The sequence below is a fragment of the Crocodylus porosus genome, unplaced genomic scaffold, assembly GCF_001723895.1.
Source record: "Crocodylus porosus isolate Cpor-Errol unplaced genomic scaffold, CroPor_comp1, whole genome shotgun sequence".
In the NCBI taxonomy this organism is placed as follows: domain Eukaryota; kingdom Metazoa; phylum Chordata; order Crocodylia; family Crocodylidae; genus Crocodylus; species Crocodylus porosus.
Window position 1 is genome coordinate 7891394 of NW_017728918.1, and position 20134 is coordinate 7911527.

The following is a 20134-nucleotide window of genomic DNA, read 5'->3' on the forward strand; positions in this document are numbered from 1 at the left end:
CTTAGGCATGTACAGAAGCAGAACTATAGGCATTGGGGGCCCTGAATATCAAAACCAGGTTCCTCGGGGGTCCAGGGCCCTCCAGGGCTGGGTGGCAGCTGAGCTGGGGTTGTGACGTCCTGCCGAAGTTGCTTGAGCTCTACCCTTCACTCTCCATTGCCCTGAATCTCATGCCACCGACACCATTCAGAGAGCCTGGTCTTGGTTCGGCAGCAAAGGATAACCGACTACAGGGCACGGGCACATCGGAGGCTCATTCTGTGAGGTTAAAATGAATCATGAGCACTTATGATACGACATCTCTTTTTTCCTTCCTGTCTAAAATAAACATCCAGGAGTACTGAGGGCAGGGGGGTGAAATGTTGAGCAAAATTCCCACTTCCACAGACAGGAGCAGGGACCCTGGGAGCAACCCATGTGGCAGGGGACCGGTCCCCTGTACTGACAAGGCAAAAGTCTACGTCATTTGTTTGTGGAGAAGACGGGCTTTCTTCCCTCCTAAGCCATAACTCATTGTTCTTGTTGACAGTGCTCTTTCCTCTCTCCATCACCCCCGGGAACGTATTTTTCTCCCTCGTCTACGTATTTTTCTGTGACTTTCTAAATGCATTGCAACATCCTTCTTGCCTCACTCTGCAGCCTTCTCTGTGACTCCTCTCCCCTCCCAGGAATTTCACAGCGAAATCTTTGTGACCTGGGTGACATGAAAGGGATTCTCCATCTCTACGATTCGTGATGACACTTTTATATGCATTGTTTATTGGTTCAGGGCTGGGTGTTTTTTTCCTCCCCCAAGAGCTATTGAATTGATTTTTCTGGGCAGCAGCTATACAAAAGCATTAATTCATGGCTGGCTAATCTCACTGTGAGCACGGATCTGCCTTTGTGGCCGAAGTTATTCTGCTTCTAATACCTTACATGAGGAAGACAGAAGTAATATGTGTATGTGTGTAATTTTCTGTGTCAATTTGAACTGCTATGAGTATGAACCTTAAAAGTTATTTCATTTATTACAATAATACATAAAGCCTCTTGGAGCTGCAGACTTGGAAGAGGCAATTATGCACATAGGTTAATAACATACAGCGATTTGAGTGACAACCAGAATTAGACTTAAACATAGCAGAGTGATATGCTAACGGGATTTTATTAGAACTGTGGCTGGGGATCTGTTCAACATACCAGTCACATACATTTCCTGGTCAAATATTTACAGATAGAAGAATACCCTTGCCTATCATATTCATAAATATACACACACACATATATACATATACATGCACGCATGCATATATACATATACACGTGTGTGTGTGTATACGTGTGTGTGTGTACATATATACACACACACATATACACACATATATATATGGTGAGAATATTCTATACATATACATTTTAATTGCATTTCTTTCTCCTCTCCCCTAATATTTTGAGAGAAGCTCATCTGATCAGATTGTATTGGTAAAAACACAAATGTTCTGCTTCTTGTTGCTTAACGCTCAGTGATGGGTAGGGACCAGGCATAGATGAATCAAGAGGGCCGACTGCGTTTTCGTACGTGAGGGTGACGTTCTCCAGCAGTGAAAGTGCGGGGCAAGCTCTTTGCCATTTGAAGCGTGCATGGAGGCTGTTCAAAGGGACAGCAGAGCTGGTGCACTCCTCTGTGCCATGGAGAAGGGATCCCTGCTGACCCTGTATTCATTACTGCAGAAGACTGCAAAGCCACACGCCCAGCCCCAGTGAAGCACTAAAAGCATGCCCATTACATAGCAGATACACAGCTACCATGCTGAAGTGAGCAACAGCTTAAGTGCTGGTTTTTTGCACTGCACAAGGCTCCATTAGCTCCAGACCCACGATCACTGACGGTAGGAGGAACGCTGGCTATTCTTTTGGCCTTGGGCTGGAATTATTCATAGGGGGACAGCACAAAAAGGCCGTACGGTATTGGTCTTGTGCACTGGCCTTGAGTTGGGTGGAAGTCACCTCCTGGGCCCATCTGCCTTGGCACGCTTGATTAGCCTCGTAAATGTAATTCTGGTCCAGGGAAAACTTGGACTGAATTATACTATCACTGTCACGAATGATCCACAACCTACTGCTCAGCAACTCTCCGGTTATCTCTCTGTCCATCCAGATATCTGTATGCCCCCCATCAAGGTAGCATTTTAATTGCTGAAATTACAATAATGAATTTTTAACAATAAATGTGTGTAATTACTTAGCTATGTTGCAAATCGTGCTGTAGCGCAGTGATCCCCCACACGTGGCTCAGGGGCAACTTACCTTTGAGACACCATTGCTCCCGGCCACAGGAAATTCTGCTTTCCAAAGAGACAGATTCCTTTGGGCTCACACAAGAGTAAAGTAAAGTGTGATTGCTGTCCGTGAAGCGGCCAAGTTGATGACCACCCTCAGCGAGTACTGAAATGGGAAGAATTTTTCAAAGCTACTTTCAGTGGTCCTGAACTATCCTGCAGAGAGGCCTGCATGGGAGGGGGCATTTATACTCACAGAGCAGCCCGTCCATTTGTGCAGATGTTGCCTGACCAGGCCCCTCTTCCCCGTTTCTCTTGCTTGTTTTCTTTGGCTTTTTTCCCTCTGATCTGACAGTGAGAATAGAGCACTGTCACCTTGTCTTCACTTTCTGGTCAGACTCGGTCAGCCCTACAATGCTTAGGTTGCAAATGCTGAAGAGGAAATGTTAAGTCATTAAAACCAAATTGATTCCACCAGATTGTGGAAGAAATCATGGCAAGTCACCTGGTGCATCACCTGTGGGTTTTTAAGCAAAAGATCCTTACCGACACAAGTAAGGCAGATATTTCTACGAGAGTGATTCACAACCTTTTTAGACTCAAGGCTTCCCTCCATGACTTTTCTGAATTTAGCAGCACCCCAGTTGAGAACCACTTAGAGTATACCTGCTCTTCTTTGGCACCTTTCCCCCCTTTTGTTTCACAGAACATAGCAGGGATAAAAGCAAGAGCGTTTTAAAATAATAAAATAGTGGCACAGAACAGAAGATGTAAGCTATAAATATAAATGAGAACAAACCCCTTGGTACCCTTTGCAGAATTACTGAAGAGATGTACCCATTATTGAACTCTTTTGCGTAGGTTAAAAATCTGTAAGATGGATATCATAGAATCACAGAAAATAAGGGCTGGAAAGGACTTCAGGAGGTCACATCTAGTCCAACCCCCTGCTCCAAGCAGGACCAGCCCCAACTACATCATCCCAGCCAAGGCTTTGTTGAGCTGGACCTTTAAAACCTCCAAGGATGGAGACTCCACCACCTCTCTAGGAAACCTGTCCCAGTGCTTCACCACCCTCCTAGTAAGAAAGTTTTTCCTAATATCCAACCTCAACTTCCCTTGCTGCAAATTGAGCCCATTGCTCCTTGTCCTGTCATCTGCCCCCCACTGAGCACAGTCCAGCTCCATCCTTCATCATTACTTTAAGTAGCATTTCTTTTTTATCCTCATCCCTTCCCGTATAGTACCTTTCCTCTTAAAAACAGCTAGCTCTGCTTTCCACAATCCAATGATTTTCCCATGGTTATTGCTGTAAATTAAATCATTGTGATGAGAACTTCTGATTCAGGAAAGCTATTTGGGCTAAAACGCACAGGTTGTCCCAAGAACTTCAGCTTGTTTCTCCCTCTGTTAAACCTTGTACTATTTGCACTGGTTAAACCTTGTACCATTTGCTTTCTCAGAGGTGCCTTACAAGTGACAGAGCAAGGAGCAACGGTCTCAAGTTGCAACACGGGAAGTTGAGGTTAGATATTAGCAAGAGTTTTCTCACGAGGAGGGTAGTGAAACACTGGGACAGGCTCCCCAGAGAGGTGGTGGAGTCTCCATCCTTGGAGGTTTTCAAAACTCAGCTAGACAAAGCTTTGCTGGGATGATGCAGCTGGGGCTGGTCCTGCTTTAAGCAGGGGGTTGGACTAGATGTGCCCTCCTGAGGGCCCTTCCAGCCTTAGTACTACTACTACTACTACTTTACAACAAACAGTGTGCTGCTACTACAACTATTACTATGCCTAGTACATTACTACTAGTAGTAGTACTATATGGTATATATGGGATCTGTTCATCAGCCAGTGATGGTGCAGCTAGGACGATATTGCAGCTGTTCTACAGGCTGGTGGTGCATTTTTTCTTGCGGCTATAGAGACCAATGTTAGACATGCAGGTCCTGCCACAGTGGTCACAGGCGTACATGCCATTAGGAGCTACTGTACTGATAGACTGGTTCCTTCGGTCACGTTTCTGTTGTAACTGGAGTGACCATTTCTCATCATAATGTTGAACTCCATGATTGAGAAGGGAGCACCACTTTGTTCTGTCTTTTGCTAAGGCCCCCCAAAGGTTTGGATCGATTCCAAAGGCCTTTGTATCCCGCTTGCAGACAACTTTGAGATGCAATGTTGGGCACCCTACTCATAGACATTAGGGCTGGAAGGGACCTCGGGAGATCATCGAGTCCAGCCCCCTGCCCCAGGGGCAAGAAATCAGCTGGGGTCATAGGATCCCAGCAAGATAAACATCCAAATTTCTCTTGAAGGTGTTCAGTGTGGGTCCTTGAACCAAGCAAGGGAGAGGAGAGTCATGGGTTTTTGTAGTTGCCCTTCTTCATGGGCAGCAATTGCAGCCTCGTCAGCAAAAAGGAGGTCACGAATAAGTATGTGCCTCACTTCTGTCTCGGCCTTTGGATGCGATAGATTGTAGAGATTACCATCTGATCTTGTGTGAAGGTCTGTGCCTTCCTCCAAGTCATCAAAAGCATAGTGCGGCAGCGTGGAAAAGATCCCAAAGAGTGTGGGCACCAGGACACAACCCTGCTTCACTCCACTCTGTACGACTACTACTCTCTCTGGAGTGAAGTAGTAGTACTAGTATCAGTAGTGACGTCCAAATCATCATCGTTGTTGCTGCTGCTATAATCATCAGAAATACTACTACTAGTAGTAGTAGTAGTAGTAGTAGTAGTAGTCCTGATGACCCAGCTGCAACAGCAGCAACGACGATGATTTGTTTGCCAATGTCCTCTATGCATCAGATTATGAATGGGGCTTGGTTGATATCTTTTACTGGACCGATTGCATAGCTGAGATAGAGTTAGACAAGCTTTCAGATGCAAGCCATGGTTACTCCAACACTGCCATCGGTTTGGCACAGAGTCCCTGTGGCAGGCAGGAAGCCAGACCTTGGACTCACTCTGACATTTCCAGCCAAAGCCATCGTGCAAGGCTCCTGTTGCCCACCAGCTCAAGCCCCACGTATTGCGTAGCACATCTCAGAGCTGGCCGTGCTCACGGAAAGTGTGTCACCTCCACTGTTCTCTGAGCAAATCTTGCCAGTGGGTTTCCGGAGCAGCAGCACTGATGGCAGCTTTGGAGGGAAAAGTGCCAAGACATCAATTAACAAGTGGCGCGTGCGCGGGAAGCCGCGTGGGCACAGCACCAACACCAGGACCACTCTGTTGGTTAAAATGCCTGCGGGAGACAAGGAATTTTTTTCAGAAGCTCATAAAGTTTTATGATAATGTATTTGTCTGTCATTTCCCAGATGCCCCATACATTTGCACCAGGAATGAATGTTATCACAGGATCAGTTGGTAAGAAATGAGAGAGAAGAACTTGGCTACAGATTAAACAGCAAGACCAAATCCTTGGCCTCCAGCAGGGCTGTGTGTGGGTGCTGGGGCAGCCTAAGAGATGAACTGCTGGACCTGGAGCGTACCTATGCATCCAGGGCAGGGCAAAGTCAAGGTCTGCTCAACCCTATTGCCACCAGGACAAGTTGGTGGTGTGACAGATCTGGATGACAGAGCATTTAGCCGAGCCAATATCCGTCCTGTCCGTCTGTCCCAGGAGAGGCACCACCAGTGTCCACTGGTTGCAGCAGGCCACCTCCTAAGAGAGAGGCTCTTTGACACAGTCACTATGTTCCCAATGAGCATTTTCATCAGCAAGCTGATGGCCCAAATCATCGTGAGACCCAGCCTGGATAACGTGGCCCAGATTTTCAAAGGTAATTAGGCTCAAATACCTATTTGAAAATTATTTGAAATCAGTGGACATTAGAAACCAACCACGTTTAAATACTCCAGAGAATCTGAGCTAAACTCAATAATATTAAAGCCCTACTGCAAAATAAACTACCCAAAAAACACACGTTTAGTGTTGCCCGCTTCTTTGGTTTTATGGTGATTCTTGCAATATTGACTGTTTGACATCATTTCTATTTTCAAGGGGGGGGAAAAAACAAACCCAAATTCTAGATTTTGTTTTTAAAAGTCAGTTTCATTTTTTAAAAAGGGTTGAAACTGTGATCAGTGTACCCCAACGCTCAAAAACCACAGCACAAATAAAATGGGTCCCATTTAAAAATCACCTAATTAGGAAGCACATTCACATTTCTGGGAGAAAACTGACTTGGGATTTTTTAAGTTTGGAGGTCAGCAGTATTGCTTATTAAATTACCAGCATAAGAGGAGGCTGTCCTTTTAATTATGGTCTTCACCTGAGGGGTGGCTATTTGGTGCATGTAAAGGAGAAAGGAGGGACATGAGCCACTATGTCTGCAGAAGGCACCAAGACAGCTGAGCTGCTCAACAGCTACCTGGGCTCAGTTCTTCCCAAAAAAACAGAGCTGCAACCAGACAGCTAAGAAGGATTATTTGGGTAAGGAAGGGGACAAACTGAGGGCTGAGATAATGGAAGGGACAGTCAGAGAGCTTGTGATCAGTCTGAATGAATTTAGGGCAGCAGAGCCTGATGCACTTCATCCCAGGGTACTGAAGGAACTGGCAGAGGAGATCCTGGAGCCCTTGGCAATAATATTGACTAGGTCATGGGAGACAGGTGAGGTACCTGAGGACTGAAAATGGGCCAATGTGGTGCAAAAGGGCAAAAAGGAGGACCTGGAGAGCCATTTGGCCTCCCCTCAATACCTAGAAAGTTACTGGAGCACATTATAAGGTAATCCATTTGCAAGCATGTGGAAGAGAAAAGGCTGATCACAAGCAGCCAGCATGGATTTGCTGAGAACAAATCATGCCAAACAAACTTGATCTCCTTTGACAAAATAACTAGCTGGGACAACAGCCTGGACTTCAGCAAGGCTTCTGACGAAGTCCCACATGACTTACTCATTAACAAATTGGAGAAATGTGGGCTGGACAAAATGGTTATATGGTGGATAAACAACTAGTTCAATAGCTGCAAAAAAAGGATAATAATACATGGACTCATGTCAGAATGGCGGGAGGTTTCAAGAAGAGTTTCACAGGCGCCTGTCCTGGGCCCGTGTTTATTAATGATCCATACGCTGGAATAAAGAGTTTCTTTGGCAAATGTGCAGGTGACACAAAACTGGGAAGGATCGTGAATCGGTTTCATAGTTTCATAGTTTCATAGTTGGTTGGGTCAGAAGGGACCTGAGCAGATCATCGAGTCCGACCCCCTGCCATGGCAGGAAAGAGTACTGGGGTCAAACGACCCCAGCAAGCTGTCGAAGGACAGGAGCACAAATCAGAAAGATCCTGACAGACCAGAAAGCTGGGCCGAAGCTAACAGGATGAATTTCAGTGCTGACAAGTGGACAGTGCTACACCTTGGGAAGTCATCCAAAACATGACTACAGAATGGGTGCCAGTATAGAGACCTTCCTGAGCAAAAACTGGTTAGACAAGGATTTGTATGGGGTGGTTTGGATAGGCATGATCCCACCCTGAGCAGGGGTTGGACTAGGTGACCTCTGAGTATTAGAGTCTGGCCAACTGTGAATAGAAATGTTCCCAATGATTAAAAAAAAAGAGGAAAAAATAATTGGAAGCACTTCCCCGCAGTGTTGGAAACATAAAAGTAGCACAACTCTGTCTTGGTTCAGTTGTCACTGACTAGTAATAATTGCAAAACTGTCCGGTTTCGTTTAATTGTCAAGCTGAGCAAAATGCAAAATAACTTGATTATTACTGAATCATTTGGTCAGTAGCTATAGAAATTTGTCCTTTAACTAACAAGGGGAAGATCGTTCAGAATGAAATTGAAACAGAGAAAGAATCAAAGGAAGATCCGTAAAAACACAAAACCAACTGCTATAGTCAGAAATGTCCTTGATGTTCATTGTAAGCAGGTTGTGCTTGTTTGGGAGACTGTTGCCCTTTTCAAGCACTGAGTGTTTGTGTTACAATTGTCCAAAGAGAGTTGACAACATTTACATTTAAATGGTCAACATTTGGTTTCCAAGCCCTTGCTCCTGCGAGCTGAAAGGGAGCAGCTCATCCCACTCAGGGCTGTGTTTCAGGCTGTCTGCAGACTCAGGCAGACAGTCCTGCACCTTATACACTGCCACCACAACTGGAAGGTTTTTACTTCAATCCATCCTCTTCCCAATTGTGCTGAAAGGATTTCAACAACATCCATACCATCAAAGCTATGAAATATAGAGGGCCCCCAGCGAAATTCAGAGCGATGTTGAGTCTTACCTTTTTGTAGAATCAGAGAAAAGTAAGGCAGGAAAGGACCTCCAGAGCTCAAGTAGTTCAGCCCCCTACCAGAGACAGGATCATCCCTGTCCAAGCCATCCCAAGCAAATCACTGTCTAACCTACTCCTAAAAGTATGCAGCCACGAAGCATAGCACCTTAACCCGCCACGGGTAAAGCGGGGGGACAACCATGGCTGCTGCAGGGGTTGCTAAAATATGCTCGAGAGAGCCAAGGAAGACGGTCACCCCTCAACTGCAGAGGAAGGCAACCCCCCCCCATGGGATAAATGAGACCATGGGGTAAATTTCCTTCCAACCTCAGATACGGCAATTGGTCTGACCCTGGGTAGAGGGCAAGACTCCCTAGCCAGAAACCTCTGGGTTTTTCTTTCAGCAGAAGCACTGGCGCAGCCCAGTCAGATACCCAGGCCTGACTGCAGCCAACCCCCAGCGCCTCTGGGGAGGGTGAAACTCTCCCTGACGGGTGTAGCAAGAGGAGTGGGGGAAACTTCCTTCCCAGCAACAGCCAGCAAAGCCCAGAAGCCTGGGCAACACCCATAGTGGAGCAGCCTACTCCGAGGCTGTCCCTGACCATACTGGGCTGCAACAAATCCACAGCTTCACCGGGGCCAAACTCAGAGCAGAGCTCGTTTAGATCCCGAACGAGCACCGCTGGGAAAGCGTGACACCTTTCAGGCGTTAACCCTTTCACTGCCGGTGCGGCCGATAGTCTGTTCAAATCAAATCGAGAATTAGTCTGCCCCCTCGCACACATGCCAGCTCAGAGATTAATGAAACCGTGCGTGTGCCACTAAGCCCTTTGCTGTAGGCCACGGGGAATAATGCGTATAAACATGGACCGAACACCTTTTGAGCTGGGGCTGGACATCAGGTCGCAGAGCGAGGTGCCTTTACCCTATGCGCAAAACTTACCTTCCGTTGGAAATCCTTTTTGCTCCTGAACCCAGTTGCTCTCTCCTGTGTCACTCGTTTTATCAGCCTGTCTGACACTAGAGGGCAGACGGACTTCACTCACTCTCAATCCCACACGTTCAACCAGCCGCTACCAACCTTGCAGTCAGGCCCTGACAAGAGCTGCACATTTCAGCCTGGATAACTTCTGTCTGACGTGAAGCTGGAGCTTCAAACAGTGCATGGAGGCACGCGGCACCGATTAACAACTGAAGCATGTGGCTGTGCATGGCAAGCCATTTGTAGCATATAATAGTAGGGTTTGCCCTACCAAACCCTGGAATTACGTTCCATTTTATCGAGCCACTTCCCCGAGAAGTTTGTCTATTAGATAAATCTCTACAGTGACATACATAGATGTGGAGCATCGTCAGAAAACCGTGCTAGTAGGACGTAAGGTGGTTTTGCTTAAAAGATAAATACATTTAAACTATTTCCTGCTCATGGAAACAAATGAGAGAAGTTTACGGTAGAGCTATCCTCATCACAGTCCTCTGCGATCATGCTGGAATTTATTTCCTGATTCAGATAGACTGGGGGTGGGCTTGATTTGTTATGGAGCGGGGGGTATAGCGCTCTTCTTTGGATCGCTCGACTGCGTTTTAACAGCCTCGCGGCAGTACGCCGTAGGCTGTCGTTGTCCCCCCGCGTCACCTGTGGCAGGTTCTGGTGCTGTGTCTTGTGTTGTGTCAGGGTGGCCTCTGTGGTTTTACTAAGAGGACAGGCAATGGCTCTGTATAGGATGGTTTGAACAGGGCAGGAGGGTGGACTACATGACCTCTGGAGAGCCTTTCCAGCCCTATTTTTCTGTGTTCGTGAACAGGCCAGAGTAGGGTTATTCAGGACTGCCACTTAACCAGCTTGCTCACAGCATGAGACAGCGAACCCTCCTAGTGCAAATGCATGTTATGGTGACAAAAGAGGTTACTAGCAATGCTTGAGCCAATGCCCAGGGCAAAAACACCTGCACCAGAGCACGGACTTTTTTTTTGTGCTGCTATAATTGTGTTTATGCAGGGTTTTGCCATCAATGCTATATCATTCAGGGGTATGAAAAAAGTCTCACGTCCACCTGGTCAACACAGGGTGTATCTACACGTCGTCATATGGTGACATTATTACTGCCCTGTGTTTTGGAAGTACTAAAACACGGTGCAGTAACTGCCCATACCGCACCATAGGGGCAGCGCACACGAAGATTTCCCTGCTAGGTCACTATATGTCACGCTATGTCATTTCCACGCTATGCCACAGATTTCCATGCTATGGCACCATATGCAAGGAGCGTGCCAGTACAGCATCATAGCTAGCAATCACGTGTAAACCCATGGGATCACTATGTAACCGTGGCATGCTGTACATAGGGTGATGTGTAGACATACCCGCAGCTATCTATCTATGCCAACAAAGCTTTTATGACTAGATTAGTCCCAATGTATCATGAATGACCCTGGAAAAATGCAAAACCTCTTGAACCAGAAGTAGTGTGTCCGCAGGAGATATACCAGACCAGAGGGACTACATCAATTCAAATTCACACATGGAGGTGTAGACATATGATTATCACTGTGGAGTGTCAAAGTGGGAAAACTTTACCTCCTATGATTTACTCCATGGTAATCATAAGCCAAGGTAGCTTACTCCTCTTTCACCGCAGGCGAAGCAGTTTAGTTTCCACTTACCATACTCAAGAAGGGGATTGGACTAGACCAGGGGTTCCCAACATTTATGTGCCCAAGGGCACATTTGAATTTAAACGAAAAAGCAGCGGGTGCCAATATGAATATTAAAGTTTAGAATTTAGACCCATCAGATCATCTCATCCATTACTTAAAATTGCATTAGAGCTGCAACTTCAAAATGCAGCTTCCCTTTACTTTGTATTCTTTTGAAGTTTTATCCCTGGCACCCACGGGCACCACGTTGTGAACCGCTGGACTAGACACCACCAACCTCATGATGTTATGACTCTCTTCTAGGCAGATATGCTGCTATTTGACTAATCCAGAGAGCACACTTCCTAGATGTTCAGGTTACCAGGCTGTGAAACACATACGAATGCTATTTCTTGAAGAATCCCTGAGATTCCTCGGAGACAAAGAATTTAGCCTTGTTTGCAGCATATGGCTGTGTAACTCATTTCTGATCATCTTTAACATAAAAAAGGACCATTCATGGCTGCATCGCAACAAAAGGATCACTTACCGATACCAGCTGAACGTGCATCCCATCAACGAGTAATGAACATTGAATGAAGACAGGTCCTCAAGTGCAACTAACCAAATGCCCGGTGATTTTTGCTGACCGATCACATTTAATCACATGACACTTGCCAAGGTGATTGTGCTCAGGTATGCCTGTGGACCTATTTGGTATCTTGCATAATTGCATCTTTGAATTTAGCGTGTTCATGTCGTAAGACAGCACTGCCTCAGAGCAAGAATACATGCCTTTGGTATATAGACATATATTTGGTATATATATATGAGCCTCACTCATGCCAGCTAAGTCATAAATATGATTATGTATTAAGACTTTCAGCTCCTGCTGTTTAGTCCTCTTGTATTCAACAGCCTGATCCACTGTTCTCCTCCTTAACTCGTCTAGGAGCCAGGTATGATTACCCATCCTCGTCCTCAGTTTTTAGGACTTGCTCACATCACTCCAGTTCCCCCTTGACTAGCAGGATTGAGCCTCAACTCCTTCACCTTCACTTTCTTCTTCTCCAGATCATAGCCTGGTCCTTATGTGGATAGGTAGCATGGGATAGTAATCTTAGGGATGGAAGACCCTTGGCAACCTGTCTGTAAGAGCTCCAGTTTGGTCTCCTGGCCGGCGGAGCGCTGCAAGGGACATCAGGTCAGGCAACGCATCCATCCCCCGGCTGCCACCATCGTTTTCTTTGCTTTTGGGAGTGGTGGCCGGGAATATTTTGGTTCTTTGAACCCCTGGCTGTCCTTCTCCTAGCACTAGAGCTGGCTGTCCCCCATGGCTAGGCCAAGGGTGCACATTGCTGATCATGATGAAATCTATTTACATTCTCCTTTGAGCTTATTTAGTGAGATTTGGATCACTTCTATCTTTCTTTAACATGTTAATGATCAACCTGCTTAAATGTCTGTCTTTGCTGCATTTCCCTTTGTGTTATAAAGGGAGAGAGAAATGTGATCTGGATTATAAGGGGCCTTCCCTTCCCGACGGGGTGTCTAAAACATCCTCTAGATCAAATCTCTCACATTTTTTAGAAGCTCCCCGTTGGTCAATTTTTTTTTTTTTACACCATTGCTATTTTGATGTGATGACACCAAAAAATAACGTGTGAGCTCCCTCTTCTGCACAAGAACAACAGCTCACGAGAAAGCAGCTGCAGGGCCAATGTCTAGAGGTGCTAACTGCTCTTCATTCCCACTGACACCGGTGCAAAGGGAAGGGCTCTCAGCACCCAGGAAAGGCAGAGGGGCCAGAGCTGGGCGAATTCTCACTGACCACGTCCGTCATAGAAAAACAAGGCTGGGAAGAGGCCCTTGAGTCTAATATCCTGCTCAAGACTGAAGCATGGCTGCTAGATGTGTGTTTGCCTACACCAGGGCTGTCCAGCTTCTGCATGGCTGGGAGCCACACACTGCGCAGGCTCCGGACTGGGAGCTTGGGGGGGCTATGAGTTAACCCCTTGCAGGCTGCCAGTTGGACAGTCCCGTACTGCGGATGACACCAGAGGATACAGGAAATGCAGGGGCTGGTTTCTGCTTCATTAGAAACACAGACTCATTGCAGTCAGGCCAAGTAAATACAAAAAAGATCCGTGGGGTCATCTCTTGTTAGGCTTCAGAGAGCTGGGGTCCGGCCACAGGCCAGCCCTCAAATTCACCCCTAGGGAAGTGAGGTTATAGCGAGGAAACGAGTGGCTCATCTCATCCTGCTGCACGTGTCAGGGCTTGGGTTTGTTTTTTTTAAAGCCTTCCTCTAAGTGTTGGCTGCAGCCAAAGCTGGGGATGGGGACTGGGCTGTGCCAATGCTCCTGCTGGGACTTAAAGCCACTCTTGGTCAGAGAGTCTTGCTCCTCCACTCAGGGTCAGACCAACATTGCATTTGGGGTCAGGAATGAATTTTACCCCATGGTCAGATTGGTCTGGACTGTGAGGGGTTTTGCCTTCCTCTGTAGCAGGGAGCATGGCTCTTCCTGAGATCTTCTGAAAATACATTAACAACCTTTAACAGAGGCAGGTTGCCTCTGCTTCATTCATGGCAGCATGTGCCTTGTATCTTGTCAGGTTTTACCAAGAGGTAACACAATGGATTTGTATAGGATGCTTGGGAGCAGGATGATCCTGCTCTAGGCAGGGGCTGGGCTAGATGACCTCTGGAGGTCCCCTTCAGCCCCGGTGCTGTATGAGTCTATGTCCCCACGTTGCTTAAAAGGCAAGACAGGTCTCCAAGACAGAACGAGATCCAGCGGCGAGAAGTTGAAGCTCAAGAAGCTGGCAACAGGGCCTATTAAACAGAAAAAGAAATGACTCCCCAGGCCAACTAACCAAGGGGTGCGGTGGATTTGGGATCACCTGGGGTCTCCACATAGAAATGGGATGTTTTTTCTGAAAGGTGTGGTCCAGCTTTATCAGAAGTGATGGGCCAGGGGCTGCCCCAGCAGGGACCATGGGTCCGTGGGGGTGCCTGCCCCCCACCCGCGCTGCGAAGTCTCACCCCTAGCTTCCTGGTCATGAGCTACCTTGCACCACTCAGACTCCCTCGCCGCGCTGCCCCAGAGGGGCAAGAAGGGGAAGACAGAGGGAAGGAGAGTCTGAGCCCCTGGCTGCTGCTGCTGCAGCCAAAGCAATGCAGGAAGAGGCGGCCAGGCAGAAACCTGCAGGACTGCAATTTGAGACCCCTGATTGCACAGCCCTGCCTCATCTGATGAATTAGCATCCCTCCTCTTTGCACCTCTTGCAGGTCTGGCCCTGTGCAGTGATGATTAACTCCAGGAGAGGGCAGGAGCTGCCTTCTTTTGATCCCAGCCAGGCCATTCCTTGCCTTTTTTTGAATTCTCTGCAAATGTCATGAGGATGTACAAAACCAATGACCATATCAGTTCGCTCTTCCTGTCCCAGCCAGTCCCACGTGGGAGAGGGGCACCCTAAATGAAATATTTTTCAAGCTTTCAGCTGTCTACAAGATATCTCAGTGCCTCATGTTGTGTCTGCAATAAGATCACCTTATTCCAAAAAATTCAGTTTGAAACAACATTTTTAGACAACCCCCGATGCATAAATTACACGTTAATGCAGGAGGAGTCTTGGGGCCGAACCAAGATCAGGGGTTGAATTTCAGAGCTGCAAAGTGCACCGTTGGTCATAGCTGGAACATGATAAAAAAGAGCCCTTATCCTTTTACATAGTGAAGACAAGACCTGAGTAGAGACAAGCCTTGGAAAGCTTCACACACACATGCTAAGGCAAAATCCTGGTTCTGTTTAAGTCAATGAAAAAAATCCATCGTCTTCGGTAAGGCCTACAACTTGCCTGCGGGACTTCGGAGATCTACTGATAGGGAACTCATTCCAGGCAGGTCTCCAGGCATGCTTACTTGTTGTGACCTCTTGGTTACCTGTCTCTTTATCCGTAGGGCTAGGACGAGCTCTAGTGCACCCAGCAATCATATCTATCACCACAACCAAAAACATTTCTCCTGCTCAACCACTTATAAACCTCAACATCTTTCGGCACAATATAGAGAACCATCCCTCTGGGTCTTCATCCCACCTTTCCAACCCACCAGACCACAAACCCAACAGTTCCAGATAAGACTAGCCTTTCTTTCCCTCTAGCAAGACTAGGGTTGGCCAACCAGTCAATTGATTGGTCACATCTGGTCAACTGATCAGTCATAGATTCATAAATTGTAAGGCTTCAAGGGAACTTGAAAGATCATCGGGTCCAGCCCCTTGCACCAGTCAATTGACTGTATATTTTTTGACCAGACAAAGATTATAGCAATTTTACCAAAAAACAAACAAAACAAAACAATAAACCCAACCCCCTGCTTTTTTGTAGTTTTCTTGACAAGAATATGGGTTTTTTTAATTGTTTTTGACACCCTAATGATAAATTTGTGCTTTATCTGTGCATTACTTGGATCAAATGGCTATTTTTTTAACAATTTGTGACCGATATTTGACTGGTCAATTGACCAAACTTTATTTGATTGGTCAAATACCCAACCCTAAGCAATACAAAACCTTTTGCACGTATTCAGCTGGCCTTATAGCATCATGGACCTTCGATGAAAAGATGATTTTTTTACTAAAAGATTGTTGCACATTTATTTTTTCTTAAAAGAAGCCAAAAGAGATGTTTTAGACCTGGGAAAGAAAAGGGCTGTAGGCAACTTGGAAACCAGAACTCACTGTACTTCTTAGCCGCTAGATGAAATGTAAAACGCTAGAGCTCTCGGTTCAGAGACGATACCTTCTATTAGATCAACTCAGAAATGGCAAAAAAATCATTTTTCTTTGCAAGCTTTCAGGTTCATGTGCCTTTCCTCAGGCTTAGGGAAAATTAGAGAGGTACAAGTCCCTAAGCCTGAGGAAGGGTACATGAGCCCAAAAGTTTGCAAAGAAAGGTAATTTTTTGTGATTTCTTAGTTGGTCTAATGAAAGGTATCATCTCTGGACCAGGAGTTTTAGAGTTTTCCATTGCTTTTTGTCTGACCAACACGGCTACCAAATACACCCCCCCCCAGCCACTAGATGGCACTCATGTCTGTAGATTGGACATCTATTATTGGCCAATATTATATTTCCAATCCAGTAATAATTAGCTGGTGAAAAGAACAACCTCATTCATCAGACTCTCCCAGGGCTGGATATCAAACCACTGACTCCATATATTTAGGGGCATTTGGATCTGGCATTTAAACTGACCACCGTTTGCTAAGCACGTACAAAACGTTATTACTATTACTGATTCATATAGGGGTGTTGGGCAACTTAGATCTGAACACAACACCTCTTCTGACAATTGAAACGCGGGGTTTTTATTTGGGTCCATTTTTATTCTGCGGCGGGGGAGGCGAGGGCAAGGAATGGAAAACAGGGAGCCTGGCTCCTGCAGGGTTCTCTGCTAATGTGAGACAAGCCCGTGATTCAGCACAACATGCTGTTAACTAGTCCTGTCTTTGGTAGCAAGAGAGCTGACCCTTTGCAGGTCAAGTATCTCAGGGAAATAAATGCAGCAGCAATTGGCATGATTCTCGAAAACTTCAGTCGTTTTCATGTCTCAAGTCGATATCTTTGTTGTGTTTCCAGAACCGTCGTTTTCCCTTGCATTGTCTTCACATCGTTCTCTGCTAATTCTGGTGGTTTTTTTCCTCTCTCTAGTTCAAAAATCTATAAAGATACCAAATCCAATTTATTGCCGATGAAGGCAATCAAAATTTCAAGCAAGAATAATTCTAATGAAATCTAAGAAGCTGAAGAAAGCAGGAGCTTGGAATTGGAAAGTTTAGCTGCAAATTGGAATAGCTGATAACAACCAAACAAATCTTGCTCCACAAAGCAGAGACAATGAGCATCTGTCTGCATTTCATTCTGTAAGGCCCCATTGCGCAGACACGTACAGGAATCAGCAACAGCAGTAGACCTGCTGCTATTCAGATGAACGAATCTGTATCAAAAGACTTCCAAAGGATTCCCAGTTCTGCAAGTGCTGCAGCAGGATAGAAGTCTACTCGTCTTTCTGTGGGTATCCATGCAGGGAGGACATAGGGCTGAACTTTTAGGTGACTGTAGAGGTCCGTGTATCTTTAAAACTCTGGTGCACGATCAGCATTCATGGACCATCCTGGAAAACTCAGTGACTGGAGCTCCTAGCAAAGCGGAGATCCAGGACATGCATCTTTGAGCTATAAATGAACCTGTTGAACCTGCAAACTGACCCAAATTGCATCTCCCATGAAATGAATGGCACACCCACCTGCGAAGCAGACCAGAAATGGTGCTGCACCTTTCCTTTTTCATTTCAGGATTTGTGTGCTTTTCATTTGGCACTTTTTATGGTTATGATTTCAACCGGGAATAATTTTGGTATGCATGTGGATTATTGCTTGTCTTGCCATTCGGGATGATGCTGGAAGCAAGCGCAGGACAGGCTGAACTTTATGAGATTTGAAGAGTTTCACTTTGCCCTTATTTTATCTTGCTACCAAAGATAGATTTTATTTATATATGCATACCTCCTTCAAATCAGCCTGAAGAATGAGATACATCGGTATATTAGAAGCTAACCTCAGAGTGGGTATAATTCCCAGTGCCCTATCCCAGGAAGTGGATAAAAAGCTTATGACAATGTGTACTGCATTAAGGAGCCCTCTCTTATGAATGTTTCATAGCAGCTCTTTTGTGTTAAAGGCCTGATCCTGAAGGAGGCTGAGTGCCCCTAGCTCTTGCTAGTATCGGACAGGACTGACTGCTGGTGCTGATCGCTCGGGAGAATCAGGCCCTAACCATCCTTAGCAGCATGCATGGCACTGATAAGATCCTCTGTTTTAGCTCTCCAGAGCCTGAATGATTTATGGACAGGAACTAGGTCTAAAGCATATTCATAATTGATGCGGCTCTTTTGATACGCACTCTAGAAAATGAAGAGACGGGGTTCAAATAAGCCTGGCTATTGCGTCGCTGTTGCTATGTTTTAGGTGAAGTGGCACCCATCTCTTCGGGCTTTCCCACCGTGCCGCAAACCAGCGGCTCTCAACAAGGATGCCGCAGCACCCTGGGGTGCCTTGAGATCCTGTCAAGGGAGCTCTGGGGTGCCATGCGGTGCTAGCAGTGTTAGGCATGCAAACACCATTCACAGGATAGACCCAGAGGGTTCAAGCACAGATCCATAGCGTTAAATACTTTCTGAGCTGTTGAGGTCTTTGCAGCAAAACCCCCCTGCTTTTAGTTTTCCATAGTCAAAAAGTGAGTGAAAACTAAGACCTAGCATTTTCCGAGGGAGACCTTGAGTCTCAAATCCAAAAGTCTGATAACCACTGCCCAAACTATCATTATGTCCAGTCAAAGAGACCAGCGATGTTTGTCCCTGTCCATAGAGGTCACAATATTTAATAAAAAATGAGGCCCAGATCTCTCCAGCCCACCAAGCTAAATAACCTGCAGGTATACCTACCCCATGCAGCTTGCTGGTGTAGACACTCTCAGTCCCTTAGTGCTTTAATTGGGCCAAACTAATCAGTCCAGTTGCCCTCCTGTTTAAGGTAGGGGCTGTCTAGTTACAGCCAGACACACGCCACGCTCCAGCTTGCAACCTTCTTGTAACCAGGTGAAGTGCCAGTGGGAGCCGGGTTCCTTGCCTTGGGTGTAGCAGGATCGCATCAAGCACTTTTGCTTTGGAAAGCTAAAATTAATGAATGAGAGGAGCAAGTAATGCTTCCCCTCCTGATTGTTTTGTGACTTAATTACATTAGCATTTAAATAGCTAGGGCTAATCCTTGAAGTCAGCACTTCATTACAGCGAGGAGGATGGAGACAGGAGCAGAATTCACGTATTTCCCCTTTTTTTTTGCTGGTAAAGCTCCAGACAATTCCCTACAAGACAGGGTTAAGTAAAGGGCTTGTCTAGGAATTCACACTGAAGTAAAGACACGGATGCGGCAGCACCAGTGCAAACCTCTTATGCAAATAGGTGTCATTTATTATTCAGCAGCGTGTGTACAAGAGGGAAATTTCCACGGGCATTGCTATCTAAGTAAATACACAAAACGTTTGCAAAATTTCCCTCATCCTGATATGCCCTGAAATGACCGGATATCAAATACGCCAAGGTTTGTTGTCTTCAGGAAAATCTGCAGAAAATATATAACAGGAGATCACCAGCTTGTCTCCAGTGCCCGACAATTACGACTCTGCAGTGAGACCGACTGAATGATTCTGCAGACTTTTCCATAGGCAGGCTCTTCAAATCCTAGCAAAAATAATTGAAATCGCAGTGCGCGCATTCGTTATTTTTCACGCATGCTGAATTCAAAACATCCCGGATTCTTGCCAGTAATAAAAAGGCACAACCAGTGCTCCAAAGACGTTACAACCTGCTGCACTTACCTGAATCTAAGACAACTTCGAATTGAAGATGACCCCCAATCATTAGAGTCTATGCATGGAAAACGTAGATTTTTTAAATAACTTCCCTGTATAGAATCAAATTATTGGGGGTTGCCTTTAATTCATCCCCCAGGGGAAAGCAGCAGCAGAGGGGTAGGCAGTGGGGGGAGAGAAGCAGTCTGATCATCCGCCCCCCGGACTCCCTGGCACTTACCCCCCCATGGTGTCTGCCCCCCACCCAGCACCTTCGCCCAGCCATCTGACCCCTCCTGCCACCACTTACCTGCAGTCCTGGCTCTGGCCCCACTCGGTGCCAGGGCACGGAGGGAGCACTTGGTGGCTCCAGCCCCTGCCCAGCCAGGTAGCCACATTTGCAGCAGTGCCAGGTCTGGGCCTGGTCCCAGGACTGGGCTGGAGCCAGGGCTTACCCGCACATGCCCAGCCCAGGGTCAGGGAGCTCAGGCATGCAACAGTGCCTCGGCTCTCACTGTGCCTGCACTTGCACTGCAGCCACTTGGGCAGGCACAGAAGGACCAACCTCTGGGATCCTCCACCTCCCTCCT

At 46.4% G+C, this 20134-nt stretch overlaps 1 long non-coding RNA gene across 1 annotated transcript in view; it reads right to left on the reverse strand.

Moving 5' to 3' along the window:
- Positions 1–8315: 8315 nt before the first annotated feature.
- Positions 8316–20134, reverse strand: part of LOC109311526 — a 32907-nt gene continuing 21088 nt past the window's right edge. The window contains exon 3 of the long non-coding RNA XR_002101530.1: positions 8316–8326. This is a non-coding gene — a long non-coding RNA (uncharacterized LOC109311526). The remainder of the gene's footprint in view (positions 8327–20134) is intronic.